At 42.9% G+C, this 27,199-nt stretch overlaps 20 non-coding genes across 20 annotated transcripts; all 20 read left to right on the forward strand.

Annotated features, from left to right (window-relative positions):
- Window positions 1–351: 351 nt before the first annotated feature.
- On the forward strand, window positions 352–433 carry TRNAL-AAG (transfer RNA leucine (anticodon AAG)). Its single transcript has one exon. It is a non-coding gene; the product is annotated as a tRNA-Leu (tRNA).
- Window positions 434–1,288: 855 nt separating this feature from the next.
- TRNAW-CCA (transfer RNA tryptophan (anticodon CCA)) lies at window positions 1,289–1,360 on the forward strand. The gene has a single exon. It is a non-coding gene; the product is annotated as a tRNA-Trp (tRNA).
- A 731-nt stretch (window positions 1,361–2,091) lies between these two features.
- Window positions 2,092–2,173, forward strand: TRNAL-AAG (transfer RNA leucine (anticodon AAG)). Its single transcript has one exon. It is a non-coding gene; the product is annotated as a tRNA-Leu (tRNA).
- Window positions 2,174–3,028: 855 nt separating this feature from the next.
- TRNAW-CCA (transfer RNA tryptophan (anticodon CCA)) lies at window positions 3,029–3,100 on the forward strand. Its single transcript has one exon. It is a non-coding gene; the product is annotated as a tRNA-Trp (tRNA).
- Window positions 3,101–3,831: 731 nt separating this feature from the next.
- Window positions 3,832–3,913, forward strand: TRNAL-AAG (transfer RNA leucine (anticodon AAG)). Its single transcript has one exon. It is a non-coding gene; the product is annotated as a tRNA-Leu (tRNA).
- An 855-nt stretch (window positions 3,914–4,768) lies between these two features.
- Window positions 4,769–4,840, forward strand: TRNAW-CCA (transfer RNA tryptophan (anticodon CCA)). The gene has a single exon. It is a non-coding gene; the product is annotated as a tRNA-Trp (tRNA).
- A 731-nt stretch (window positions 4,841–5,571) lies between these two features.
- TRNAL-AAG (transfer RNA leucine (anticodon AAG)) lies at window positions 5,572–5,653 on the forward strand. Its single transcript has one exon. It is a non-coding gene; the product is annotated as a tRNA-Leu (tRNA).
- An 855-nt stretch (window positions 5,654–6,508) lies between these two features.
- On the forward strand, window positions 6,509–6,580 carry TRNAW-CCA (transfer RNA tryptophan (anticodon CCA)). Its single transcript has one exon. It is a non-coding gene; the product is annotated as a tRNA-Trp (tRNA).
- Window positions 6,581–7,311: 731 nt separating this feature from the next.
- On the forward strand, window positions 7,312–7,393 carry TRNAL-AAG (transfer RNA leucine (anticodon AAG)). The gene has a single exon. It is a non-coding gene; the product is annotated as a tRNA-Leu (tRNA).
- Window positions 7,394–8,246: 853 nt separating this feature from the next.
- TRNAW-CCA (transfer RNA tryptophan (anticodon CCA)) lies at window positions 8,247–8,318 on the forward strand. The gene has a single exon. It is a non-coding gene; the product is annotated as a tRNA-Trp (tRNA).
- A 730-nt stretch (window positions 8,319–9,048) lies between these two features.
- TRNAL-AAG (transfer RNA leucine (anticodon AAG)) lies at window positions 9,049–9,130 on the forward strand. The gene has a single exon. It is a non-coding gene; the product is annotated as a tRNA-Leu (tRNA).
- An 855-nt stretch (window positions 9,131–9,985) lies between these two features.
- TRNAW-CCA (transfer RNA tryptophan (anticodon CCA)) lies at window positions 9,986–10,057 on the forward strand. Its single transcript has one exon. It is a non-coding gene; the product is annotated as a tRNA-Trp (tRNA).
- Window positions 10,058–10,788: 731 nt separating this feature from the next.
- On the forward strand, window positions 10,789–10,870 carry TRNAL-AAG (transfer RNA leucine (anticodon AAG)). Its single transcript has one exon. It is a non-coding gene; the product is annotated as a tRNA-Leu (tRNA).
- Window positions 10,871–11,725: 855 nt separating this feature from the next.
- On the forward strand, window positions 11,726–11,797 carry TRNAW-CCA (transfer RNA tryptophan (anticodon CCA)). Its single transcript has one exon. It is a non-coding gene; the product is annotated as a tRNA-Trp (tRNA).
- Window positions 11,798–12,527: 730 nt separating this feature from the next.
- Window positions 12,528–12,609, forward strand: TRNAL-AAG (transfer RNA leucine (anticodon AAG)). The gene has a single exon. It is a non-coding gene; the product is annotated as a tRNA-Leu (tRNA).
- A 3,403-nt stretch (window positions 12,610–16,012) lies between these two features.
- Window positions 16,013–16,094, forward strand: TRNAL-AAG (transfer RNA leucine (anticodon AAG)). Its single transcript has one exon. It is a non-coding gene; the product is annotated as a tRNA-Leu (tRNA).
- A 2,591-nt stretch (window positions 16,095–18,685) lies between these two features.
- On the forward strand, window positions 18,686–18,757 carry TRNAW-CCA (transfer RNA tryptophan (anticodon CCA)). The gene has a single exon. It is a non-coding gene; the product is annotated as a tRNA-Trp (tRNA).
- A 733-nt stretch (window positions 18,758–19,490) lies between these two features.
- Window positions 19,491–19,572, forward strand: TRNAL-AAG (transfer RNA leucine (anticodon AAG)). Its single transcript has one exon. It is a non-coding gene; the product is annotated as a tRNA-Leu (tRNA).
- Window positions 19,573–25,859: 6,287 nt separating this feature from the next.
- TRNAW-CCA (transfer RNA tryptophan (anticodon CCA)) lies at window positions 25,860–25,931 on the forward strand. Its single transcript has one exon. It is a non-coding gene; the product is annotated as a tRNA-Trp (tRNA).
- A 731-nt stretch (window positions 25,932–26,662) lies between these two features.
- Window positions 26,663–26,744, forward strand: TRNAL-AAG (transfer RNA leucine (anticodon AAG)). Its single transcript has one exon. It is a non-coding gene; the product is annotated as a tRNA-Leu (tRNA).
- Window positions 26,745–27,199: the final 455 nt, after the last annotated feature.

The raw sequence follows: 27,199 nt of genomic DNA on the forward strand, positions 1-27,199 counted from the left end.
CTATGCTGGTGTTGAATTGTTATCTTTTGTTTGCACCTGTTGGTGGTCATTTGACACGCTAGCAGATTTCACCTGAATGTAACATGAGGAACTTGCGCTTTAAACTCTTTCTGTGTGAGAATAAATAGAGGGGGATGTGTAATATTTTAGCATTGATCTAGTTTTCTTGTGTTTTTGCGGTCTTGTAGAGGTGAAGGCGTTCTAAATGACCTATGCCGCCAGCAGTGCTGCATGAGTGTGGAAAGATATTGTCGGGACTTGCAACCTTTTGACAAGAAAGAAAATGAAATGATCAGAACGCTCCCAAATGGCGTGCGTGTTTTGAGTACGCAGCCACAGGGATTTTGCGCAGGTAGCGTGGCCGAGCGGTCTAAGGCGCTGGATTAAGGCTCCAGTCTCTTCGGGGGCGTGGGTTCGAATCCCACCGCTGCCATCAGGCTCTTTTTTTCTTCCAGCCTTCTGTGGATGAATAAACGTATCACGCCGTTTAAATACCGCTTCCTTATTTGCCACAACGTGCAACTTATGTGGACATGAAAATGCACTTGTTGCATACTCATTTGATCTTTGAAAATGGAACAGTAACACAGAAAGTTAGAAAAGTAATGCAGGATGAAAAGAAGACTCAGCTTCAACATTTCACCCACCCTTCTTCCCCTTGTTGTTCCAAAAGAAGGAGAAAGGAAAAAAAGAAAGACCTGAAGTCATTTTCAATTGTGCCCCAAGTTGGGCAGCAGGATTCCTTTAGAACTCCATATGTGCATTCCGATTTCTCCTTGGATCAACAAGCTGTGTTACAATACCCACTTTAGATACTAAAGTGGCATAGTTTCCAGCTTTGCCACAAGAACATCGAGGCCATCCTCAAATACATCTACTGAATTCCATAAAACACCTTCTTTAGGAAGAGAATTTAACATCTTTCTTCTCACTTGAAAGAGGCCATAAATTGTCCTAAATATAAAGCTAGCAAAGAGTAAGTCACGTGGAGAATTCCACACCATGCACGATTCACCCCAGCATTTGCATGTTCCATTGTAATGTAATTAAACCGGTATGGCTTCACATGGCCACAAACACAGAAACTGGCTAGCTGGTGCGGTGCCTTTCTGTTTGGCTTTGCCTTCAATTACAGTGGTATTGTGCTGAAAAGAAAAGTACTTATTTTCTTTCCTCTTTAGGCTGAATATTTAATTTGTCAGAATCTATCTAATTTTATGTCGGTGGGGGAAAAAAAACCTACCTTTGTTGGCTACTCTGTTGACGACCACGTCCACCTTTACAATGAGACCTCGTGGCGCAACGGTAGCGCGTCTGACTCCAGATCAGAAGGTTGCGTGTTCAAATCACGTCGGGGTCATGCTGCTTTTGCTTTGGAGAAGAGTAAGCACAGATCTCTTGTCATACCAGAGTTGGATAAAAAGCAGGCTTAGCATATATAATCCATATATCCCGTACTTGCGTTATTTCATTATGTTGATGGTCAAAACGGGAAAAGTCCTGCTCATCTACAGTAGGTAGATTTGACATGCTGCAGGATTCCTGATTGTTTCAAATGAATCCTGTGGATTTTAAAATAGGAGTCGGGAACCAAAAATAGAGTCCCCCTGTTCCTTTAGCGTGTCATTTTATGGGTTCCTCCTTTTTTTTTGCTTTACTAACTTTTTGTCAAAACAGGTTAATGAATCGATTTCCTAGAGGCAGCATTTGAATGCTGAATACTGGAGGACAGCACTTTCCCTATGCTGGTGTTGAATTGTTATCTTTTGTTTGCACCTGTTGGTAGTCATTTGACATGCTAGCAGATTTCACCTGAATGTAAAATGAGGAACTTGCGCTTTAAACTCTTTCTGTGTGAGAATAAATAGAGGGGGATGTGTAATATTTTAGCATTGATCTAGTTTTCTTGTGTTTTTGCGGTCTTGTAGAGGTGAAGGCGTTCTAAATGACCTATGCCGCCAGCAGTGCTGCATGAGTGTGGAAAGATATTGTCGGGACTTGCAACCTTTTGACAAGAAAGAAAATGAAATGATCAGAACGCTCCCAAATGGCGTGCGTGTTTTGAGTACGCAGCCACAGGGATTTTGCGCAGGTAGCGTGGCCGAGCGGTCTAAGGCGCTGGATTAAGGCTCCAGTCTCTTCGGGGGCGTGGGTTCGAATCCCACCGCTGCCATCAGGCTCTTTTTTTCTTCCAGCCTTCTGTGGATGAATAAACGTATCACGCCGTTTAAATACCGCTTCCTTATTTGCCACAACGTGCAACTTATGTGGACATGGAAATGCACTTGTTGCATACTCATTTGATCTTTGAAAATGGAACAGTAACACAGAAAGTTAGAAAAGTAATGCAGGATGAAAAGAAGACTCAGCTTCAACATTTCACCCACCCTTCTTCCCCTTGTTGTTCCAAAAGAAGGAGAAAGGAAAAAAAGAAAGACCTGAAGTCATTTTCAATTGTGCCCCAAGTTGGGCAGCAGGATTCCTTTAGAACTCCATATGTGCATTCCGATTTCTCCTTGGATCAACAAGCTGTATTACAATACCCACTTTAGATACTAAAGTGGCATAGTTTCCAGCTTTGCCACAAGAACATCGAGGCCATCCTCAAATACATCTACTGAATTCCATAAAACACCTTCTTTAGGAAGAGAATTTAACATCTTTCTTCTCACTTGAAAGAGGCCATAAATTGTCCTAAATATAAAGCTAGCAAAGAGTAAGTCACGTGGAGAATTCCACACCATGCACGATTCACCCCAGCATTTGCATGTTCCATTGTAATGTAATTAAACCGGTATGGCTTCACATGGCCACAAACACAGAAACTGGCTAGCTGGTGCAGTGCCTTTCTGTTTGGCTTTGCCTTCAATTACAGTGGTATTGTGCTGAAAAGAAAAGTACTTATTTTCTTTCCTCTTTAGGCTGAATATTTAATTTGTCAGAATCTATCTAATTTTATGTCGGTGGGGGAAAAAAAACCTACCTTTGTTGGCTACTCTGTTGACGACCACGTCCACCTTTACAATGAGACCTCGTGGCGCAACGGTAGCGCGTCTGACTCCAGGTCAGAAGGTTGCGTGTTCAAATCACGTCGGGGTCATGCTGCTTTTGCTTTGGAGAAGAGTAAGCACAGATCTCTTGTCATACCAGAGTTGGATAAAAAGCAGGCTTAGCATATATAATCCATATATCCCGTACTTGCGTTATTTAATTATGTTGATGGTCAAAACGGGAAAAGTCCTGCTCATCTACAGTAGGTAGATTTGACATGCTGCAGGATTCCTGATTGTTTCAAATGAATCCTGTGGATTTTAAAATAGGAGTCGGGAACCAAAAATAGAGTCCCCCTGTTCCTTTAGCGTGTCATTTTATGGGTTCCTCCTTTTTTTTTGCTTTACTAACTTTTTGTCAAAACAGGTTAATGAATCGATTTCCTAGAGGCAGCATTTGAATGCTGAATACTGGAGGACAGCACTTTCCCTATGCTGGTGTTGAATTGTTATCTTTTGTTTGCACCTGTTGGTGGTCATTTGACATGCTAGCAGATTTCACCTGAATGTAAAATGAGGAACTTGCGCTTTAAACTCTTTCTGTGTGAGAATAAATAGAGGGGGATGTGTAATATTTTAGCATTGATCTAGTTTTCTTGTGTTTTTGCGGTCTTGTAGAGGTGAAGGCGTTCTAAATGACCTATGCCGCCAGCAGTGCTGCATGAGTGTGGAAAGATATTGTCGGGACTTGCAACCTTTTGACAAGAAAGAAAATGAAATGATCAGAACGCTCCCAAATGGCGTGCGTGTTTTGAGTACGCAGCCACAGGGATTTTGCGCAGGTAGCGTGGCCGAGCGGTCTAAGGCGCTGGATTAAGGCTCCAGTCTCTTCGGGGGCGTGGGTTCGAATCCCACCGCTGCCATCAGGCTCTTTTTTTCTTCCAGCCTTCTGTGGATGAATAAACGTATCACGCCGTTTAAATACCGCTTCCTTATTTGCCACAACGTGCAACTTATGTGGACATGGAAATGCACTTGTTGCATACTCATTTGATCTTTGAAAATGGAACAGTAACACAGAAAGTTAGAAAAGTAATGCAGGATGAAAAGAAGACTCAGCTTCAACATTTCACCCACCCTTCTTCCCCTTGTTGTTCCAAAAGAAGGAGAAAGGAAAAAAAGAAAGACCTGAAGTCATTTTCAATTGTGCCCCAAGTTGGGCAGCAGGATTCCTTTAGAACTCCATATGTGCATTCCGATTTCTCCTTGGATCAACAAGCTGTGTTACAATACCCACTTTAGATACTAAAGTGGCATAGTTTCCAGCTTTGCCACAAGAACATCGAGGCCATCCTCAAATACATCTACTGAATTCCATAAAATACCTTCTTTAGGAAGAGAATTTAACATATTTCTTCTCACTTGAAAGAGGCCATAAATTGTCCTAAATATAAAGCTAGCAAAGAGTAAGTCACGTGGAGAATTCCACACCATGCACGATTCACCCCAGCATTTGCATGTTCCATTGTAATGTAATTAAACCGGTATGGCTTCACATGGCCACAAACACAGAAACTGGCTAGCTGGTGCAGTGCCTTTCTGTTTGGCTTTGCCTTCAATTACAGTGGTATTGTGCTGAAAAGAAAAGTACTTATTTTCTTTCCTCTTTAGGCTGAATATTTAATTTGTCAGAATCTATCTAATTTTATGTCGGTGGGGGAAAAAAAACCTACCTTTGTTGGCTACTCTGTTGACGACCACGTCCACCTTTACAATGAGACCTCGTGGCGCAACGGTAGCGCGTCTGACTCCAGATCTGAAGGTTGTGTGTTCAAATCACGTCGGGGTCATGCTGCTTTTGCTTTGGAGAAGAGTAAGCACAGATCTCTTGTCATACCAGAGTTGGATAAAAAGCAGGCTTAGCATATATAATCCATATATCCCGTACTTGCGTTATTTCATTATGTTGATGGTCAAAACGGGAAAAGTCCTGCTCATCTACAGTAGGTAGATTTGACATGCTGCAGGATTCCTGATTGTTTCAAATGAATCCTGTGGATTTTAAAATAGGAGTCGGGAACCAAAAATAGAGTCCCCCTGTTCCTTTAGCGTGTCATTTTATGGGTTCCTCCTTTTTTTTTGCTTTACTAACTTTTTGTCAAAACAGGTTAATGAATCGATTTCCTAGAGGCAGCATTTGAATGCTGAATACTGGAGGACAGCACTTTCCCTATGCTGGTGTTGAATTGTTATCTTTTGTTTGCACCTGTTGGTGGTCATTTGACATGCTAGCAGATTTCACCTGAATGTAAAATGAGGAACTTGCGCTTTAAACTCTTTCTGTGTGAGAATAAATAGAGGGGGATGTGTAATATTTTAGCATTGATCTAGTTTTCTTGTGTTTTTGCGGTCTTGTAGAGGTGAAGGCGTTCTAAATGACCTATGCCGCCAGCAGTGCTGCATGAGTGTGGAAAGATATTGTCGGGACTTGCAACCTTTTGACAAGAAAGAAAATGAAATGATCAGAACGCTCCCAAATGGCGTGCGTGTTTTGAGTACGCAGCCACAGGGATTTTGCGCAGGTAGCGTGGCCGAGCGGTCTAAGGCGCTGGATTAAGGCTCCAGTCTCTTCGGGGGCGTGGGTTCGAATCCCACCGCTGCCATCAGGCTCTTTTTTTCTTCCAGCCTTCTGTGGATGAATAAACGTATCACGCCATTTAAATACCGCTTCCTTATTTGCCACAACGTGCAACTTATGTGGACATGGAAATGCACTTGTTGCATACTCATTTGATCTTTGAAAATGGAACAGTAACACAGAAAGTTAGAAAAGTAATGCAGGATGAAAAGAAGACTCAGCTTCAACATTTCACCCACCCTTCTTCCCCTTGTTGTTCCAAAAGAAGGAGAAAGGAAAAAAAGAAAGACCTGAAGTCATTTTCAATTGTGCCCCAAGTTGGGCAGCAGGATTCCTTTAGAACTCCATATGTGCATTCCGATTTCTCCTTGGATCAACAAGCTGTGTTACAATACCCACTTTAGATACTAAAGTGGCATAGTTTCCAGCTTTGCCACAAGAACATCGAGGCCATCCTCAAATACATCTACTGAATTCCATAAAACACCTTCTTTAGGAAGAGAATTTAACATCTTTCTTCTCACTTGAAAGAGGCCATAAATTGTCCTAAATATAAAGCTAGCAAAGAGTAAGTCACGTGGAGAATTCCACACCATGCACGATTCACCCCAGCATTTGCATGTTCCATTGTAATGTAATTAAACCGGTATGGCTTCACATGGCCACAAACACAGAAACTGGCTAGCTGGTGCGGTGCCTTTCTGTTTGGCTTTGCCTTCAATTACAGTGGTATTGTGCTGAAAAGAAAAGTACTTATTTTCTTTCCTCTTTAGGCTGAATATTTAATTTGTCAGAATCTATCTAATTTTATGTCGGTGGGGGAAAAAAAACCTACCTTTGTTGGCTACTCTGTTGACGACCACGTCCACCTTTACAATGAGACCTCGTGGCGCAACGGTAGCGCGTCTGACTCCAGATCAGAAGGTTGCGTGTTCAAATCACGTCGGGGTCATGCTGCTTTTGCTTTGGAGAAGAGTAAGCACAGATCTCTTGTCATACCAGAGTTGGATAAAAAGCAGGCTTAGCATATATAATCCATATATCCCGTACTTGCGTTATTTCATTATGTTGATGGTCAAAACGGGAAAAGTCCTGCTCATCTACAGTAGGTAGATTTGACATGCTGCAGGATTCCTGATTGTTTCAAATGAATCCTGTGGATTTTAAAATAGGAGTCGGGAACCAAAAATAGAGTCCCCCTGTTCCTTTAGCGTGTCATTTTATGGGTTCCTCCTTTTTTTTTGCTTTACTAACTTTTTGTCAAAACAGGTTAATGAATCGATTTCCTAGAGGCAGCATTTGAATGCTGAATACTGGAGGACAGCACTTTCCCTATGCTGGTGTTGAATTGTTATCTTTTGTTTGCACCTGTTGGTGGTCATTTGACATGCTAGCAGATTTCACCTGAATGTAAAATGAGGAACTTGCGCTTTAAACTCTTTCTGTGTGAGAATAAATAGAGGGGGATGTGTAATATTTTAGCATTGATCTAGTTTTCTTGTGTTTTTGCGGTCTTGTAGAGGTGAAGGCGTTCTAAATGACCTATGCCGCCAGCAGTGCTGCATGAGTGTGGAAAGATATTGTCGGGACTTGCAACCTTTTGACAAGAAAGAAAATGAAATGATCAGAACGCTCCCAAATGGCGTGCGTGTTTTGAGTACGCAGCCACAGGGATTTTGCGCAGGTAGCGTGGCCGAGCGGTCTAAGGCGCTGGATTAAGGCTCCAGTCTCTTCTGGGGCGTGGGTTCGAATCCCACCGCTGCCATCAGGCTCTTTTTTTCTTCCAGCCTTCTGTGGATGAATAAACGTATCACGCCGTTTAAATACCGCTTCCTTATTTGCCACAACGTGCAACTTATGTGGACATGGAAATGCACTTGTTGCATACTCATTTGATCTTTGAAAATGGAACAGTAACACAGAAAGTTAGAAAAGTAATGCAGGATGAAAAGAAGACTCAGCTTCAACATTTCACCCACCCTTCTTCCCCTTGTTGTTCCAAAAGAAGGAGAAAGGAAAAAAAGAAAGACCTGAAGTCATTTTCAATTGTGCCCCAAGTTGGGCAGCAGGATTCCTTTAGAACTCCATATGTGCATTCCGATTTCTCCTTGGATCAACAAGCTGTATTACAATACCCACTTTAGATACTAAAGTGGCATAGTTTCCAGCTTTGCCACAAGAACATCGAGGCCATCCTCAAATACATCTACTGAATTCCATAAAACACCTTCTTTAGGAAGAGAATTTAACATCTTTCTTCTCACTTGAAAGAGGCCATAAATTGTCCTAAATATAAAGCTAGCAAAGAGTAAGTCACGTGGAGAATTCCACACCATGCACGATTCACCCCAGCATTTGCATGTTCCATTGTAATGTAATTAAACCGGTATGGCTTCACATGGCCACAAACACAGATACTGGCTAGCTGGTGCAGTGCCTTTCTGTTTGGCTTTGCCTTCAATTACAGTGGTATTGTGCTGAAAAGAAAAGTACTTATTTTTTTTTCCTCTTTAGGCTGAATATTTAATTTGTCAGAATCTATCTAATTTTATGTCGGTGGGGGAAAAAACTACCTTTGTTGGCTACTCTGTTGACGACCACGTCCACCTTTACAATGAGACCTTGTGGCGCAACGGTAGCGCGTCTGACTCCAGATCAGAAGGTTGCGTGTTCAAATCACGTTGGGGTCATGCTGCTTTTGCTTTGGAGAAGAGTAAGCACAGATCTCTTGTCATACCAGAGTTGGATAAAAAGCAGGCTTAGCATATATAATCCATATATCCCGTACTTGCGTTATTTCATTATGTTGATGGTCAAAACGGGAAAAGTCCTGCTCATCTACAGTAGGTAGATTTGACATGCTGCAGGATTCCTGATTGTTTCAAATGAATCCTGTGGATTTTAAACTAGGAGTCGGGAACCAAAAATAGAGTCCCCCTGTTCCTTTAGCGTGTCATTTTATGGGTTCCTCCTTTTTTTTGCTTTACTCCCTTTTTGTCAAAACAGGTTAATGAATCGATTTCCTAGAGGCAGCATTTGAATGCTGAATACTGGAGGACAGCACTTTCCCTATGCTGGTGTTGAATTGTTATCTTTTGTTTGCACCTGTTGGTGGTCATTTGACATGCTAGCAGATTTCACCTGAATGTAAAATGAGGAACTTGCGCTTTAAACTCTTTCTGTGTGAGAATAAATAGAGGGGGATGTGTAATATTTTAGCATTGATCTAGTTTTCTTGTGTTTTTGCGGTCTTGTAGAGGTGAAGGCGTTCTAAATGACCTATGCCGCCAGCAGTGCTGCATGAGTGTGGAAAGATATTGTCGGGACTTGCAACCTTTTGACAAGAAAGAAAATGAAATGATCAGAACGCTCCCAAATGGCGTGCGTGTTTTGAGTACGCAGCCACAGGGATTTTGCGCAGGTAGCGTGGCCGAGCGGTCTAAGGCGCTGGATTAAGGCTCCAGTCTCTTCGGGGGCGTGGGTTCGAATCCCACCGCTGCCATCAGGCTCTTTTTTTCTTCCAGCCTTCTGTGGATGAATAAACGTATCACGCCGTTTAAATACCGCTTCCTTATTTGCCACAACGTGCAACTTATGTGGACATGGAAATGCACTTGTTGCATACTCATTTGATCTTTGAAAATGGAACAGTAACACAGAAAGTTAGAAAAGTAATGCAGGATGAAAAGAAGACTCAGCTTCAACATTTCACCCACCCTTCTTCCCCTTGTTGTTCCAAAAGAAGGAGAAAGGAAAAAAAGAAAGACCTGAAGTCATTTTCAATTGTGCCCCAAGTTGGGCAGCAGGATTCCTTTAGAACTCCATATGTGCATTCCGATTTCTCCTTGGATCAACAAGCTGTGTTACAATACCCACTTTAGATACTAAAGTGGCATAGTTTCCAGCTTTGCCACAAGAACATCGAGGCCATCCTCAAATACATCTACTGAATTCCATAAAACACCTTCTTTAGGAAGAGAATTTAACATCTTTCTTCTCACTTGAAAGAGGCCATAAATTGTCCTAAATATAAAGCTAGCAAAGAGTAAGTCACGTGGAGAATTCCACACCATGCACGATTCACCCCAGCATTTGCATGTTCCATTGTAATGTAATTAAACCGGTATGGCTTCACATGGCCACAAACACAGAAACTGGCTAGCTGGTGCAGTGCCTTTCTGTTTGGCTTTGCCTTCAATTACAGTGGTATTGTGCTGAAAAGAAAAGTACTTATTTTCTTTCCTCTTTAGGCTGAATATTTAATTTGTCAGAATCTATCTAATTTTATGTCGGTGGGGGAAAAAAAAACTACCTTTGTTGGCTACTCTGTTGACGACCACGTCCACCTTTACAATGAGACCTCGTGGCGCAACGGTAGCGCGTCTGACTCCAGATCAGAAGGTTGCGTGTTCAAATCACGTCGGGGTCATGCTGCTTTTGCTTTGGAGAAGAGTAAGCACAGATCTCTTGTCATACCAGAGTTGGATAAAATGCAGGCTTAGCATATATAATCCATATATCCCGTACTTGCGTTATTTCATTATGTTGATGGTCAAAACGGGAAAAGTCCTGCTCATCTACAGTAGGTAGATTTGACATGCTGCAGGATTCCTGATTGTTTCAAATGAATCCTGTGGATTTTAAAATAGGAGTCGGGAACCAAAAATAGAGTCCCCCTGTTCCTTTAGCGTGTCATTTTATGGGTTCCTCCTTTTTTTTTGCTTTACTAACTTTTTGTCAAAACAGGTTAATGAATCGATTTCCTAGAGGCAGCATTTGAATGCTGAATACTGGAGGACAGCACTTTCCCTATGCTGGTGTTGAATTGTTATCTTTTGTTTGCACCTGTTGGTGGTCATTTGACATGCTAGCAGATTTCACCTGAATGTAAAATGAGGAACTTGCGCTTTAAACTCTTTCTGTGTGAGAATAAATAGAGGGGGATGTGTAATATTTTAGCATTGATCTAGTTTTCTTGTGTTTTTGCGGTCTTGTAGAGGTGAAGGCGTTCTAAATGACCTATGCCGCCAGCAGTGCTGCATGAGTGTGGAAAGATATTGTCGGGACTTGCAACCTTTTGACAAGAAAGAAAATGAAATGATCAGAACGCTCCCAAATGGCGTGCGTGTTTTGAGTACGCAGCCACAGGGATTTTGCGCAGGTAGCGTGGCCGAGCGGTCTAAGGCGCTGGATTAAGGCTCCAGTCTCTTCTGGGGCGTGGGTTCGAATCCCACCGCTGCCATCAGGCTCTTTTTTTCTTCCAGCCTTCTGTGGATGAATAAACGTATCACGCCGTTTAAATACCGCTTCCTTATTTGCCACAACGTGCAACTTATGTGGACATGGAAATGCACTTGTTGCATACTCATTTGATCTTTGAAAATGGAACAGTAACACAGAAAGTTAGAAAAGTAATGCAGGATGAAAAGAAGACTCAGCTTCAACATTTCACCCACCCTTCTTCCCCTTGTTGTTCCAAAAGAAGGAGAAAGGAAAAAAAGAAAGACCTGAAGTCATTTTCAATTGTGCCCCAAGTTGGGCAGCAGGATTCCTTTAGAACTCCATATGTGCATTCCGATTTCTCCTTGGATCAACAAGCTGTGTTACAATACCCACTTTAGATACTAAAGTGGCATAGTTTCCAGCTTTGCCACAAGAACATCGAGGCCATCCTCAAATACATCTACTGAATTCCATAAAATACCTTCTTTAGGAAGAGAATTTAACATCTTTCTTCTCACTTGAAAGAGGCCATAAATTGTCCTAAATATAAAGCTAGCAAAGAGTAAGTCACGTGGAGAATTCCACACCATGCACGATTCACCCCAGCATTTGCATGTTCCATTGTAATGTAATTAAACCGGTATGGCTTCACATGGCCACAAACACAGAAACTGGCTAGCTGGTGCAGTGCCTTTCTGTTTGGCTTTGCCTTCAATTACAGTGGTATTGTGCTGAAAAGAAAAGTACTTATTTTCTTTCCTCTTTAGGCTGAATATTTAATTTGTCAGAATCTATCTAATTTTATGTCGGTGGGGGAAAAAAAACCTACCTTTGTTGGCTACTCTGTTGACAACCACGTCCACCTTTACAATGAGACCTCGTGGCGCAACGGTAGCGCGTCTGACTCCAGATCAGAAGGTTGCGTGTTCAAATCACGTCGGGGTCATGCTGCTTTTGCTTTGGAGAAGAGTAAGCACAGATCTCTTGTCATACCAGAGTTGGATAAAAAGCAGGCTTAGCATATATAATCCATATATCCCGTACTTGCGTTATTTCATTATGTTGATGGTCAAAACGGGAAAAGTCCTGCTCATCTACAGTAGGTAGATTTGACATGCTGCAGGATTCCTGATTGTTTCAAATGAATCCTGTGGATTTTAAACTAGGAGTCGGGAACCAAAAATAGAGTCCCCCTGTTCCTTTAGCGTGTCATTTTATGGGTTCCTCCTTTTTTTTGCTTTACTCCCTTTTTGTCAAAACAGGTTAATGAATCGATTTCCTAGAGGCAGCATTTGAATGCTGAATACTGGAGGACAGCACTTTCCCTATGCTGGTGTTGAATTGTTATCTTTTGTTTGCACCTGTTGGTGGTCATTTGACACGCTAGCAGATTTCACCTGAATGTAACATGAGGAACTTGCGCTTTAAACTCTTTCTGTGTGAGAATAAATAGAGGGGGATGTGTAATATTTTAGCATTGATCTAGTTTTCTTGTGTTTTTGCGGTCTTGTAGAGGTGAAGGCGTTCTAAATGACCTATGCCGCCAGCAGTGCTGCATGAGTGTGGAAAGATATTGTCGGGACTTGCAACCTTTTGACAAGAAAGAAAATGAAATGATCAGAACGCTCCCAAATGGCGTGCGTGTTTTGAGTACGCAGCCACAGGGATTTTGCGCAGGTAGCGTGGCCGAGCGGTCTAAGGCGCTGGATTAAGGCTCCAGTCTCTTCGGGGGCGTGGGTTCGAATCCCACCGCTGCCATCAGGCTCTTTTTTTCTTCCAGCCTTCTGTGGATGAATAAACGTATCACGCCGTTTAAATACCGCTTCCTTATTTGCCACAACGTGCAACTTATGTGGACATGGAAATGCACTTGTTGCATACTCATTTGATCTTTGAAAATGGAACAGTAACACAGAAAGTTAGAAAAGTAATGCAGGATGAAAAGAAGACTCAGCTTCAACATTTCACCCACCCTTCTTCCCCTTGTTGTTCCAAAAGAAGGAGAAAGGAAAAAAAGAAAGACCTGAAGTCATTTTCAATTGTGCCCCAAGTTGGGCAGCAGGATTCCTTTAGAACTCCATATGTGCATTCCGATTTCTCCTTGGATCAACAAGCTGTGTTACAATACCCACTTTAGATACTAAAGTGGCATAGTTTCCAGCTTTGCCACAAGAACATCGAGGCCATCCTCAAATACATCTACTGAATTCCATAAAACACCTTCTTTAGGAAGAGAATTTAACATCTTTCTTCTCACTTGAAAGAGGCCATAAATTGTCCTAAATATAAAGCTAGCAAAGAGTAAGTCACGTGGAGAATTCCACACCATGCACGATTCACCCCAGCATTTGCATGTTCCATTGTAATGTAATTAAACCGGTATGGCTTCACATGGCCACAAACACAGAAACTGGCTAGCTGGTGCGGTGCCTTTCTGTTTGGCTTTGCCTTCAATTACAGTGGTATTGTGCTGAAAAGAAAAGTACTTATTTTCTTTCCTCTTTAGGCTGAATATTTAATTTGTCAGAATCTATCTAATTTTATGTCGGTGGGGGAAAAAAAACCTACCTTTGTTGGCTACTCTGTTGACGACCACGTCCACCTCCACCTTTACAATGAGACCTCGTGGCGCAACGGTAGCGCGTCTGACTCCAGATCAGAAGGTTGCGTGTTCAAATCATGTTCGGGTCATGCTGCTTTTGCTTTGGAGAAGAGTAAGCACAGATCTCTTGTCATACCAGAGTTGGATAAAAAGCAGGCTTAGCATATATAATCCATATATCCCGTACTTGCGTTATTTCATTATGTTGATGGTCAAAACGGGAAAAGTCCTGCTCATCTACAGTAGGTAGATTTGACATGCTGCAGGATTCCTGATTGTTTCAAATGAATCCTGTGGATTTTAAAATAGGAGTTGGGAACCAAAAATAGAGTCCCCCTGTTCCTTTAGCGTGTCATTTTATGGGTTCCTCCTTTTTTTTTGCTTTACTAACTTTTTGTCAAAACAGGTTAATGAATCGATTTCCTAGAGGCAGCATTTGAATGCTGAATACTGGAGGACAGCACTTTCCCTATGCTGGTGTTGAATTGTTATCTTTTGTTTGCACCTGTTGGTGGTCATTTGACATGCTAGCAGATTTCACCTGAATGTAAAATGAGGAACTTGCGCTTTAAACTCTTTCTGTGTGAGAATAAATAGAGGGGGATGTGTAATATTTTAGCATTGATCTAGTTTTCTTGTGTTTTTGCGGTCTTGTAGAGGTGAAGGCGTTCTAAATGACCTATGCCACCAGCAGTGCTGCATGAGTGTGGAAAGATATTGTCGGGACTTGCAACCTTTTGACAAGAAAGAAAATGAAATGATCAGAACGCTCCCAAATGGCGTGCGTGTTTTGAGTACGCAGCCACAAGGATTTTGCGCAGGTAGCGTGGCTGAGCGGTCTAAGGCGCTGGATTAAGGCTCCAGTCTATTCGGGGGCGTGGGTTCGAATCCCACCGCTGCCATCAGGCTCTTTTTTTTCTTCCAGCCTTCTGTGGATGAATAAACGTATCACGCCGTTTAAATACCGCTTCCTTATTTGCCACAACGTGCAACTTATGTGGACATGGAAATGCACTTGTTGCATACTCATTTGATCTTTGAAAATGGAACAGTAACACAGAAAGTTAGAAAAGTAATGCAGGATGAAAAGAAGACTCAGCTTCAACATTTCATCCACCCTTCTTCCCCTTGTTGTTCCAAAAGAAGGAGAAAGGAAAAAAAGAAAGACCTGAAGTCATTTTCAATTGTGCCCCAAGTTGGGCAGCAGGATTCCTTTAGAACTCCATATGTGCATTCCGATTTCTCCTTGGATCAACAAGCTGTGTTACAATACCCACTTTAGATACTAAAGTGGCATAGTTTCCAGCTTTGCCACAAGAACATCGAGGCCATCCTCAAATACATCTACTGAATTCCATAAAACACCTTCTTTAGGAAGAGAATTTAACATCTTTCTTCTCACTTGAAAGAGGCCATAAATTGTCCTAAATATAAAGCTAGCAAAGAGTAAGTCACGTGGAGAATTCCACACCATGCACGATTCACCCCAGCATTTGCATGTTCCATTGTAATGTAATTAAACCGGTATGGCTTCACATGGCCACAAACACAGAAACTGGCTAGCTGGTGCGGTGCCTTTCTGTTTGGCTTTGCCTTCAATTACAGTGGTATTGTGCTGAAAAGAAAAGTACTTATTTTCTTTCCTCTTTAGGCTGAATATTTAATTTGTCAGAATCTATCTAATTTTATGTCGGTGGGGGAAAAAAACCTACCTTTGTTGGCTACTCTGTTGACGACCACGTCCACCTTTACAATGAGACCTCGTGGCGCAACGGTTTTGCGTCTGACTCCAGATCAGAATGTTGCGTGTTCAAATCACGTCGGGGTCATGCTGCTTTTGCTTTGGAGAAGAGTAAGCACAGATCTCTTGTCATACCAGAGTTGGATAAAAAGCAGGCTTAGCATATATAATCCATATATCCCGTACTTGCATTATTTCATTATGTTGATGGTCAAAACGGGAAAAGTCCTGCTCATCTACAGTAGGTAGATTTGACATGCTGCAGGATTCCTGATTGTTTCAAATGAATCCTGTGGATTTTAAACTAGGAGTCGGGAACCAAAAATAGAGTCCCCCTGTTCCTTTAGCGTGTCATTTTATGGGTTCCTCCTTTTTTTTGCTTTACTCCCTTTTTTTCAAAACAGGTTAATGAATCGATTTCCTAGAGGCAGCATTTGAATGCTGAATACTGGAGGACAGCACTTTCCCTATGCTGGTGTTGAATTGTTATCTTTTGTTTGCACCTGTTGGTGGTCATTTGACACGCTAGCAGATTTCACCTGAATGTAACATGAGGAACTTGCGCTTTAAACTCTTTCTGTGTGAGAATAAATAGAGGGGGATGTGTAATATTTTAGCATTGATCTAGTTTTCTTGTGTTTTTGCGGTCTTGTAGAGGTGAAGGCGTTCTAAATGACCTATGCCGCCAGCAGTGCTGCATGAGTGTGGAAAGATATTGTCGGATCTTGCAACCTTTTGACAAGAAAGAAAATGAAATGATCAGAACGCTCCCAAATGGCGTGCGTGTTTTGAGTACTCAGCCACAGGGATTTTGCGCAGGTAGCGTGGCCGAGCGGTCTAAGGCGCTGGATTAAGGCTCCAGTCTCTTCGGGGGCGTGGGTTCGAATCCCACCGCTGCCATCAGGCTCTTTTTTTCTTCCAGCCTTCTGTGGATGAATAAACGTATCACGCCGTTTAAATACCGCTTCCTTATTTGCCACAACGTGCAACTTATGTGGACATGGAAGTGCACTTGTTTCATACTCATTTGATCTTTGAAAATGGAACAGTAACACATAAAGTTAGAAAAGTAATGCAGGATGAAAAGAAGACTCAGCTTCAACATTTCACCCACCCTTCTTCCCCTTGTTGTTCCAAAAGAAGGAGAAAGGAAAAAAGAAAGACCTGAAGTCATTTTCAATTGTGCCCCAAGTTGGGCAGCAGGATTCCTTTAGAACTCCATATGTGCATTCCGATTTCTCCTTGTATCAACAAGCTGTGTTACAATACCCACTTTAGATACTAAAGTGGCATAGTTTCCAGCTTTGCCACAAGAACATCGAGGCCATCCTCAAATACATCTACTGAATTCCATAAAACACCTTCTTTAGGAAGAGAATTTAACATCTTTCTTCTCACTTGAAAGAGGCCATAAATTGTCCTAAATATAAAGCTAGCAAAGAGTAAGTCACATGGAGAATTCCACACCATGCACGATTCACCCCAGCATTTGCATGTTCCATTGTAATGTAATTAAACCGGTATGGCTTCACATGGCCACAAACACAGAAACTGGCTAGCTGGTGCGGTGCCTTTCTGTTTGGCTTTGCCTTCAATTACAGTGGTATTGTGCTGAAAAGAAAAGTACTTATTTTCTTTCCTCTTTAGGCTGAATATTAAATTTGACACAATCTATCTAATTTTATGTCGGTGGGGGAAAAAAACCTACCTTTGTTGGCTACTCTGTTGACGACCACGTCCACCTTTACAATGAGACATCGTGGCGCAACGGTAGCGCGTCTGACTCCAGATCAGAAGGTTGCGTGTTCAAATCACGTCGTGGTCATGCTGCTTTTGCTTTGGAGAAGAGTAAGCACAGATCTCTTGTCATTCCAGAGTTGGATAAAAAGCAGGCTTAGCATATATAATCCATATATCCCGTACTTGCGTTATTTCATTATGTTGATGGTCAAAACGGGAAAAGTCCTGCTCATCTACAGTAGGTAGATTTGACATGCTGCAGGATTCCTGATTGTTTCAAATGAATCCTGTGGATTTTAAACTAGGAGTCGGGAACCAAAAATAGAGTCCCCCTGTTCCTTTAGCGTGTCATTTTATGGGTTCCTCCTTTTTTTTGCTTTACTCCCTTTTTGTCAAAACAGGTTAATGAATCGATTTCCTAGAGGCAGCATTTGAATGCTGAATACTGGAGGACAGCACTTTCCCTATGCTGGTGTTGAATTGTTATCTTTTGTTTGCACCTGTTGGTGGTCATTTGACACGCTAGCAGATTTCACCTGAATGTAACATGAGGAACTTGCGCTTTAAACTCTTTCTGTGTGAGAATAAATAGAGGGGGATGTGTAATATTTTAGCATTGATCTAGTTTTCTTGTGTTTTTGCGGTCTTGTAGAGGTGAAGGCGTTCTAAATGACCTATGCCGCCAGCAGTGCTGCATGAGTGTGGAAAGATATTGTCGGGACTTGCAACCTTTTGACAAGAAAGAAAATGAAATGATCAGAACGCTCCCAAATGGCGTGCGTGTTTTGAGTACGCAGCCACAGGGATTTTGCGCAGGTAGCGTGGCCGAGCGGTCTAAGGCGCTGGATTAAGGCTCCAGTCTATTCGGGTTTGTGGGTTCGAATCCCACCGCTGCCATCAGGCTCTTTTTTTTCTTCCAGCCTTCTGTGGATGAATAAACGTATCACGCCGTTTAAATACCGCTTCCTTATTTGCCACAACGTGCAACTTATGTGGACATGGAAGTGCACTTGTTTCATACTCATTTGATCTTTGAAAATGGAACAGTAACACATAAAGTTAGAAAAGTAATGCAGGATGAAAAGAAGACTCAGCTTCAACATTTCACCCACCCTTCTTCCCCTTGTTGTTCCAAAAGAAGGAGAAAGGAAAAAAGAAAGACCTGAAGTCATTTTCAATTGTGCCCCAAGTTGGGCAGCAGGATTCCTTTAGAACTCCATATGTGCATTCCGATTTCTCCTTGTATCAACAAGCTGTGTTACAATACCCACTTTAGATACTAAAGTGGCATAGTTTCCAGCTTTGCCACAAGAACATCGAGGCCATCCTCAAATACATCTACTGAATTCCATAAAACACCTTCTTTAGGAAGAGAATTTAACATCTTTCTTCTCACTTGAAAGAGGCCATAAATTGTCCTAAATATAAAGCTAGCAAAGAGTAAGTCACATGGAGAATTCCACACCATGCACGATTCACCCCAGCATTTGCATGTTCCATTGTAATGTAATTAAACCGGTATGGCTTCACATGGCCACAAACACAGAAACTGGCTAGCTGGTGCGGTGCCTTTCTGTTTGGCTTTGCCTTCAATTACAGTGGTATTGTGCTGAAAAGAAAAGTACTTATTTTCTTTCCTCTTTAGGCTGAATATTTAATTTGTCAGAATCTATCTAATTTTAAGTCGGTGGGGGAAAAAAACCTACCTTTGTTGGCTACTCTGTTGACGACCACATCCACCTTTACAATGAGACCTCGTGGCGCAACGGTAGCGCGTCTGACTCCAGATCAGAAGGTTGCGTGTTCAAATCACGTCGGGGTCATGCTGCTTTTGCTTTGGAGGAAGAGTAAGCACAGATCTCTTGTCATACCAGAGTTGGATAAAAAGCAGGCTTAGCATATATAATCCATATATCCCGTGCTTGCGTTATTTCATTATGTTGATGGTCAAAACGGGAAAAGTCCTGCTCATCTACAGTAGGTAGATTTGACATGCTGCAGGATTCTTGATTGTTTCAAATGAATCCTGTGGATTTTAAAATAGGAGTCGGGAACCAAAAATAGAGTCCCTCTGTTCCTTTAGCGTGTCATTTTATGGGTTCCTCCTTTTTTTTTTGCTTTACTAACTTTTTGTCAAAACAGGTTAATGAATCGATTTCCTAGAGGCAGCATTTGAATGCTGAATACTGGAGGACAGCACTTTCCCTATGCTGGTGTTGAATTGTTATCTTTTGTTTGCACCTGTTGGTGGTCATTTGACATGCTAGCAGATTTCACCTGAATGTAAAATGAGGAACTTGCGCTTTAAACTCTTTCTGTGTGAGAATAAATAGAGGGGGATGTGTAATATTTTAGCATTTATCTAGTTTTCTTGTGTTTTTGCGGTCTTGTAGAGGTGAAGGCGTTCTAAATGACCTATGCCGCCAGCAGTGCTGCATGAGTGTGGAAAGATATTGTCGGGACTTGCAACCTTTTGACAAGAAAGAAAATGAAATGATCAGAACGCTCCCAAATGGCGTGCGTGTTTTGAGTACGCAGCCACAGGGATTTTGCGCAGGTAGCGTGGCCGAGCGGTCTAAGGCGCTGGATTAAGGCTCCAGTCTCTTCGGGGGCGTGGGTTCGAATCCCACCGCTGCCATCAGGCTCTTTTTTTCTTCCAGCCTTCTGTGGATGAATAAACGTATCACGCCGTTTAAATACCGCTTCCTTATTTGCCACAACGTGCAACTTATGTGGACATGGAAATGCACTTGTTGCATACTCATTTGATCTTTGAAAATGGAACAGTAACACAGAAAGTTAGAAAAGTAATGCAGGATGAAAAGAAGACTCAGCTTCAACATTTCACCCACCCTTCTTCCCCTTGTTGTTCCAAAAGAAGGAGAAAGGAAAAAAAGAAAGACCTGAAGTCATTTTCAATTGTGCCCCAAGTTGGGCAGCAGGATTCCTTTAGAACTCCATATGTGCATTCCGATTTCTCCTTGGATCAACAAGCTGTGTTACAATACCCACTTTAGATACTTGTCAGGGTACCTGAGGTCTCTACCTCTAAGGGAGGGAGAGACTTGGTGGTTTATCCGTCCAGGCGAGCTGTTTCCTCCGTTCCTCGCGGTTCATCCAGCCACTTAAACACCGGCCGCGAGGAATCCACATCCTTTTCTAGCAGGACGCTCAATACGTGACGTCATGACGCTATCACGAGCGACCTGTCACTCAAGTGTCCGATATCCAATCGGCACTTGTCAGAGGCGTGCTTACCATCCGGAGCCAGGGTATTTAAGCTTACTTCTCTCTTCAGCTCATTGCCCTGTCGTGGTTCTAGCTTGTCTAGTCACTCAGTGCTCTGGTATTCTAGTTTGCTCTATTTGGTTTTGACTCGGCTTGTTGTACTACCCTGCTTCTCTGTTATCCCTTGACCCGGCTTGTCTCTCGCTTATCTGTCTTCTCGTTCCCTCGACCTCGGCTTGTCTCTGACTATTCTCTATTACTCTCGGTACGTTAGTCCGGCCATTCTAAGGCCCGGTATACGTCCCTTTCCTCTCTTTGTACCCTGCGTGTTGGATCCCTGTCCCGATCCTGACATTACGACAGGGCCAATGGATCCTGCAGGTACAAACAGTCAGCTTGGTTCTTCTGATCCCAGGTTTGACGCCATGGAGCATAGGATGGATCAGATGGCTCTAGCACTACAGGCACTTTTGTCTCGTGCTAGTAACCCACCTGAGGAGACACGTACTCCTTCTATTTCTCCTGCAGTCTCAGGTCTAGAGTTAGCCACTGTAGGTGCTTCTTCCCGTATTACCCCACCAGTACGTTATGGCGGGTCACCGGAGAAGTGCCGTGGTTTTCTGAACCAGATTAGCATCCATTTCGAATTACAACCCCGCTCTTATCCTACAGATAGAGCGAAGGTTGGATTTGTTATTACTTTACTCATTGAGAAAGCTCTGAGATGGGCCAATCCTTTATGGGAGAATGATAATCCACTAGTCTATAATTATAATGCCTTTGTAGCTGCGTTTAGAAGAACTTTTGACCCTCCTGGTAGAAAGGTCAATGCAGCTAGATTACTGTTGCGCCTTAGACAGGACAATCGAACACTTGTGGACTATGCACTAGAGTTCAGGTCCTTGGCGGCAGAAGTTAAGTGGAACGAACAGGCTTATATAGATGTGTTTCTGAATGGGTTATCAGATGTAATTCTTGACGAGGTCGCTACTAGAGAACTCCCTGAGAATTTGGAGGATTTAGTTTCTTTTATATCTCGTATTGATGAACGCATAAGAGAGAGGCAGAACACTCGAGATAGGACCCGTAGACCCTCCTTTAAACTAGCGCCTACCTTTCAAAATTCTGAGTTCGAGGACTTACGTATTTCCGAACCTATGCAGATAGGTAGTACTCATCTCACAGAGAGAGAGAGACAGTACAGAAGAAGGGAGGGTTTATGTATGTATTGCGGAGTCAGAGGACATTTACGCCTAAATTGTCCTAATCGTTCGGGAAACGCTCGCACCTAAGTTTCTCTAGAGGACAGGCCTTGGGTGTTTCTACTTTGTCCTCTATTCACAATTACAAAGAGTTCAGGCTTCTGTTACCCGTTTCTTTGAGGTGGGAGAAGGGAGTAGTAAAGACTATGGCACTAATCGATTCTGGAGCTGCTGAGAGCTTTATAGATCAGGGTTTTGTTGCCAAGCATGCTATCCCATCCCAGTTAAAAGAGACACCACTGGCTGTTGAGGCCATCGATGGTAGACCGTTACTTGAGCCTGTTATTTTCCATGAGACCATACCGATTAACTTGACTGTTGGCATCCTACATAAAGAGGATATATCCTTAATGCTCATTTCTTCTCCGTCTATTCCCATAGTCCTGGGGTACTCCTGGTTGAGGAGACACAACCCTATTATTAATTGGGAGTCAGGGGAGATAGTTTCGTGGGGAGAGAATTGTCAAGAAAAATGCTTGCGGAAGGTCTTACCTCTCGGATTAACTAATACATCGACTACCTCTGACAATCCTACAGAGACACAAATTCCGCCTCAGTATCTAGATTTAAAGGCAGTATTTGACAAAAAGAAAGCCGATACCTTACCCCCACACAGGTCCTTTGATTGCAAAATTAACCTACTCCCTGGTACCATGCCTCCCAGAGGTCATGTATACCCATTATCTACTAAAGAGAACTCAGTTCTAGAGGAGTATATTCACGAGAATTTAGACAAGGGATTCATCAGGAGGTCCTCCTCCCCTGCCGGGGCTGGATTTTTTTTTGTTAAAAAGAAAGATGGTTCTTTGAGACCTTGTATTGATTATCGAGGCTTGAATAAGATAACCATTAAAAATGCCTACCCGATTCCCTTGATCACCGAACTCTTCGATCGTTTGAAGGGATCTACAATTTTCACCAAGTTAGACCTCAGAGGGGCATATAACTTGGTGAGAATCCAGCAGGGACATGAGTGGATGACGGCATTCAATACTCGATATGGTCACTATGAATATACTGTTATGCCTTTTGGGTTATGCAATGCGCCAGCTGTATTCCAGGATCTGATAAATGAGGTTCTTAGGGAATTTCAGCAAGATTGCGTCATTGTATACCTAGATGATATACTCATTCATTCTAGTGAGATTGAGACTCATCACAAGCAAGTCAGGAGGGTTTTGCACAAGCTTCTCCAGCATGGCTTGTACTGCAAGTTGGAGAAATGTAGCTTTGATCAAACCCAGGTAACCTTTCTCGGCTATGTGATCTCTGGGGAGGGATTTAAGATGGATCCGGATAAGCTCCAATCCATTCTAGAGTGGCCTTTACCCAAAGGTCTTAAAGCCATACAGAGATTTATTGGTTTTTCTAATTATTACAGGCGCTTTATTAAGGGCTATTCTTCCATTATCGCACCTATCACTAATATGACCAAACAGGGGGCTGATACTAAGAATTGGACTACTGAAGCTCTCCATGCGTTCAAAACTCTCAAGGAGCTTTTCGCTTCCGCTCCAATTTTAGTTCACCCCGACACTTCTCTGCCTTTTCTACTTGAGGTAGACGCATCAGAGACTGGTTTAGGTGCTGTCCTATCTCAAAGGTTGGGGGTTGATAAACCATTACATCCTTGTGGATTTTTCTCTAAAAAATTGACCGGTACTGAAAGCAGATATGACATTGGTGACAGAGAATTACTAGCGGTTATCAAGGCTTTGAAAGAGTGGAGACATTTATTGGAGGGTACATTACATCCTGTTACCATTCTAACTGACCACAAAAATTTGTCTTATATCGGAGAGGCTAAGCGGTTGTCCTCCAGGCAGGCTCGTTGGTCGTTGTTTCTTACCCATTTCAATTACGTTCTGACTTACAGACCTGGGTCAAAGAATTCTAAAGCCGATGCGCTATCTCGCCAATATGAGCCCTCTGCTTCAGTTGAACCACTTATGTCCTCCATTGTACCCAAATGCAATATTATTGCTAATACCAGTCTCAAAATCCATTCTCCGCTACTTGACCAGATCTTGAAGTCACAACATCTAGCTCCCGGAAACACTCCTGAGGGAAGAAACTTTGTTCCTCCTGAACTTCAACTGGAGCTCTTACAGTGTTTTCACGAAAGTAAAATAGCTGGTCATCCTGGTATTCGCAAGACATACTCTTTGATATCCAAGGATTTCTGGTGGCCTTCACTTCGAAAAGATATTGAGGAGTTCGTCGCAGCTTGTGAAACGTGTGCCAAGACTAAACTACCTCATGCATCTCCATGTGGCCTGTTACACCCCTTGGACATTCCTGAGAAACCTTGGTCCTGTTTGTCCATTGACTTTATCGTTGATTTGCCTGCTTCCAAGAGACAGACTGTTATTCTCACGGTAGTGGATAGATTTACTAAGATGGCCCATTTCGTGCCATTACCTAAACTTCCGACTTCTCCTGAATTGGCGGAGATTTTTGCAAGAGAGGTTTTTCGCCTACATGGGATTCCTTCGGAGATTGTTTCTGATAGAGGCTCTCAATTTGTCTCACGTTTCTGGAGATCCTTTTGTTCTCAAATGGGCATCAAATTGAACTTCTCCTCGGCCTATCACCCTCAGTCTAACGGAGCTGCTGAACGTACCAATCAAAAGATCGAACAGTATCTGCGTTGCTTTGTTTCCGAACACCAGGACGATTGGGTCGGTCTGATTCCTTGGGCGGAGTTCGCACACAATAACCTTGTTTGCGATTCAACTCGCTCTAGCCCTTTCTTCATGAACTATGGCTTTCATCCTTCGATTTTTCCTTCGGTTTCCTCTTCTCAGGGGATACCGTCGGTTGATGATCATGTCGCCAACCTGAAGAAATTATGGGATCAGACTCGGCAAATTCTGTTACATAGTTCCTCGTTGTTCAAGAAACACGCTGACAAGCATAGAAAAGCGGCTCCTGTTTTTGTTCCTGGGGATAGGGTATGGTTAAGTACTAAGAATATTCGACTAAAAGTTCCATCTATGAAATTTGCTCCTCGCTACATAGGTCCTTACAGGGTTCTCACTCGTATCAATCCGGTTGCGTATCGCCTTGCTCTGCCACCTGCCTTACGCATTCCTAACTCTTTTCATGTCTCCTTGTTGAAACCTCTTATTTGCAACAAATTCTCCTCTAAGGTCTCCTCGCCTCGCCCTGTGCAGGTGGAGGGTCGGGAGGAGTACGAGGTAAGCTCCATCGTTGATTCCAGAATTTCAAGGGGAAAATTGCAATATCTGGTCAACTGGAGGGGATATGGTCCTGAGGAGAGAAGTTGGGTACCTCAGGAGGACGTTCATGCTTCTCGCCTTCGCAGAGCATTTCACCTCCGCTTCCCATCTCGCCCCGGTTCCTTCCGCCCGGTGGGCGTATCTGAGAGGGGGGGTACTGTCAGGGTACCTGAGGTCTCTACCTCTAAGGGAGGGAGAGACTTGGTGGTTTATCCGTCCAGGCGAGCTGTTTCCTCCGTTCCTCGCGGTTCATCCAGCCACTTAAACACCGGCCGCGAGGAATCCACATCCTTTTCTAAAAGGACGCTCAATACGTGACGTCATGACGCTATCACGAGCGACCTGTCACTCAAGTGTCCGATATCCAATCGGCACTTGTCAGAGGCGTGCTTACCATCCGGAGCCAGGGTATTTAAGCTTACTTCTCTCTTCAGCTCATTGCCCTGTCGTGGTTCTAGCTTGTCTAGTCACTCAGTGCTCTGGTATTCTAGTTTGCTCTATTTGGTTTTGACTCGGCTTGTTGTACTACCCTGCTTCTCTGTTATCCCTTGACCCGGCTTGTCTCTCGCTTATCTGTCTTCTCGTTCCCTCGACCTCGGCTTGTCTCTGACTATTCTCTATTACTCTCGGTACGTTAGTCCGGCCATTCTAAGGCCCGGTATACGTCCCTTTCCTCTCTTTGTACCCTGCGTGTTGGATCCCTGTCCCGATCCTGACAATACTAAAGTGGCATAGTTTCCAGCTTTGCCACAAGAACATCGAGGCCATCCTCAAATACATCTACTGAATTCCATAAAACACCTTCTTTAGGAAGAGAATTTAACATCTTTCTTCTCACTTGAAAGAGGCCATAAATTGTCCTAAATATAAAGCTAGCAAAGAGTAAGTCACGTGGAGAATTCCACACCATGCACGATTCACCCCAGCATTTGCATGTTCCATTGTAATGTAATTAAACCGGTATGGCTTCACATGGCCACAAACACAGAAACTGGCTAGCTGGTGCGGTGCCTTTCTGTTTGGCTTTGCCTTCAATTACAGTGGTATTGTGCTGAAAAGAAAAGTACTTATTTTCTTTCCTCTTTAGGCTGAATATTTAATTTGTCAGAATCTATCTAATTTTATGTCGGTGTGGGAAAAAAACCTACCTTTGTTGGCTACTCTGTTGACGACCACGTCCACCTTTACAATGAGACCACGTGGCGCAACGGTAGCGCGTCTGACTCCAGATCAGAAGGTTGCGTGTTCAAATCACGTCGGGGTCATGCTGCTTTTGCTTTGGAGAAGAGTAAGCACAGATCTCTTGTCATACCAGAGTTGGATAAAAAGCAGGCTTAGCATATATAATCCATATATCCCGTACTTGCGTTATTTCATTATGTTGATGGTCAAAACGGGAAAAGTCCTGCTCATCAACAGTAGGTAGATTTGACATGCTGCAGGATTCCTGATTGTTTCAAATGAATCCTGTGGATTTTAAACTAGGAGTCGGGAACCAAAAATAGAGTCCCCCTGTTCCTTTAGCGTGTCATTTTATGGGTTCCTCCTTTTTTTTTGCTTTACTAACTTTTTGTCAAAACAGGTTAATGAATCGATTTCCTAGAGGCAGCATTTGAATGCTGAATACTGGAGGACAGCACTTTCCCTATGCTGGTGTTTAATTGTTATCTTTTGTTTGCACCTGTTGGTGGTCATTTGACATGCTAGCAGATTTCACCTGAATGTAAAATGAGGAACTTGCGCTTTAAACTCTTTCTGTGTGAGAATAAATAAAGGGGGATGTGTAATATTTTAGCATTGATCTAGTTTTCTTGTGTTTTTGCGGTCTTGTAGAGGTGAAGGCGTTCTAAATGACCTATGCCGCCAGCAGTGCTGCATGAGTGTGGAAAGATATTGTCGGGACTTGCAACCTTTTGACAAGAAAGAAAAGGAAATGATCAGAACGCTCCCAAATGGCGTGCGTGTTTTGAGTACGCAGCCACAGGAATTTTGCGCAGGTAGCGTGGCCGAGCGGTCTAAGGCGCTGGATTAAGGCTCCAGTCTCTTCGGGGGCGTGGGTTCGAATCCCACCGCTGCCATCAGGCTCTTTTTTTCTTCCAGCCTTCTGTGGATGAATAAACGTATCACGCCGTTTAAATACCGCTTCCTTATTTGCCACAACGTGCAACTTATGTGGACATGGAAATGCACTTGTTGCATACTCATTTGATCTTTGAAAATGGAACAGTAACACAGAAAGTTAGAAAAGTAATGCAGGATGAAAAGAAGACTCAGCTTCAACATTTCACCCACCCTTCTTCCCCTTGTTGTTCCAAAAGAAGGAGAAAGGAAAAAAAGAAAGACCTGAAGTCATTTTCAATTGTGCCCCAAGTTGGGCAGCAGGATTCCTTTAGAACTCCAGATGTGCATTCCGATTTCTCCTTGGATCAACAAGCTGTGCTACAATACCCACTTTAGATACTAAAGTGGCATAGTTTCCAGCTTTACCACAAGAACATCGAGGCCATCCTCAAATACATCTACTGAATTCCAT

The sequence above is a fragment of the Pelobates fuscus genome, chromosome 3 (assembly GCF_036172605.1).
Source record: "Pelobates fuscus isolate aPelFus1 chromosome 3, aPelFus1.pri, whole genome shotgun sequence".
Taxonomy (NCBI): Eukaryota; Metazoa; Chordata; class Amphibia; order Anura; family Pelobatidae; genus Pelobates; species Pelobates fuscus.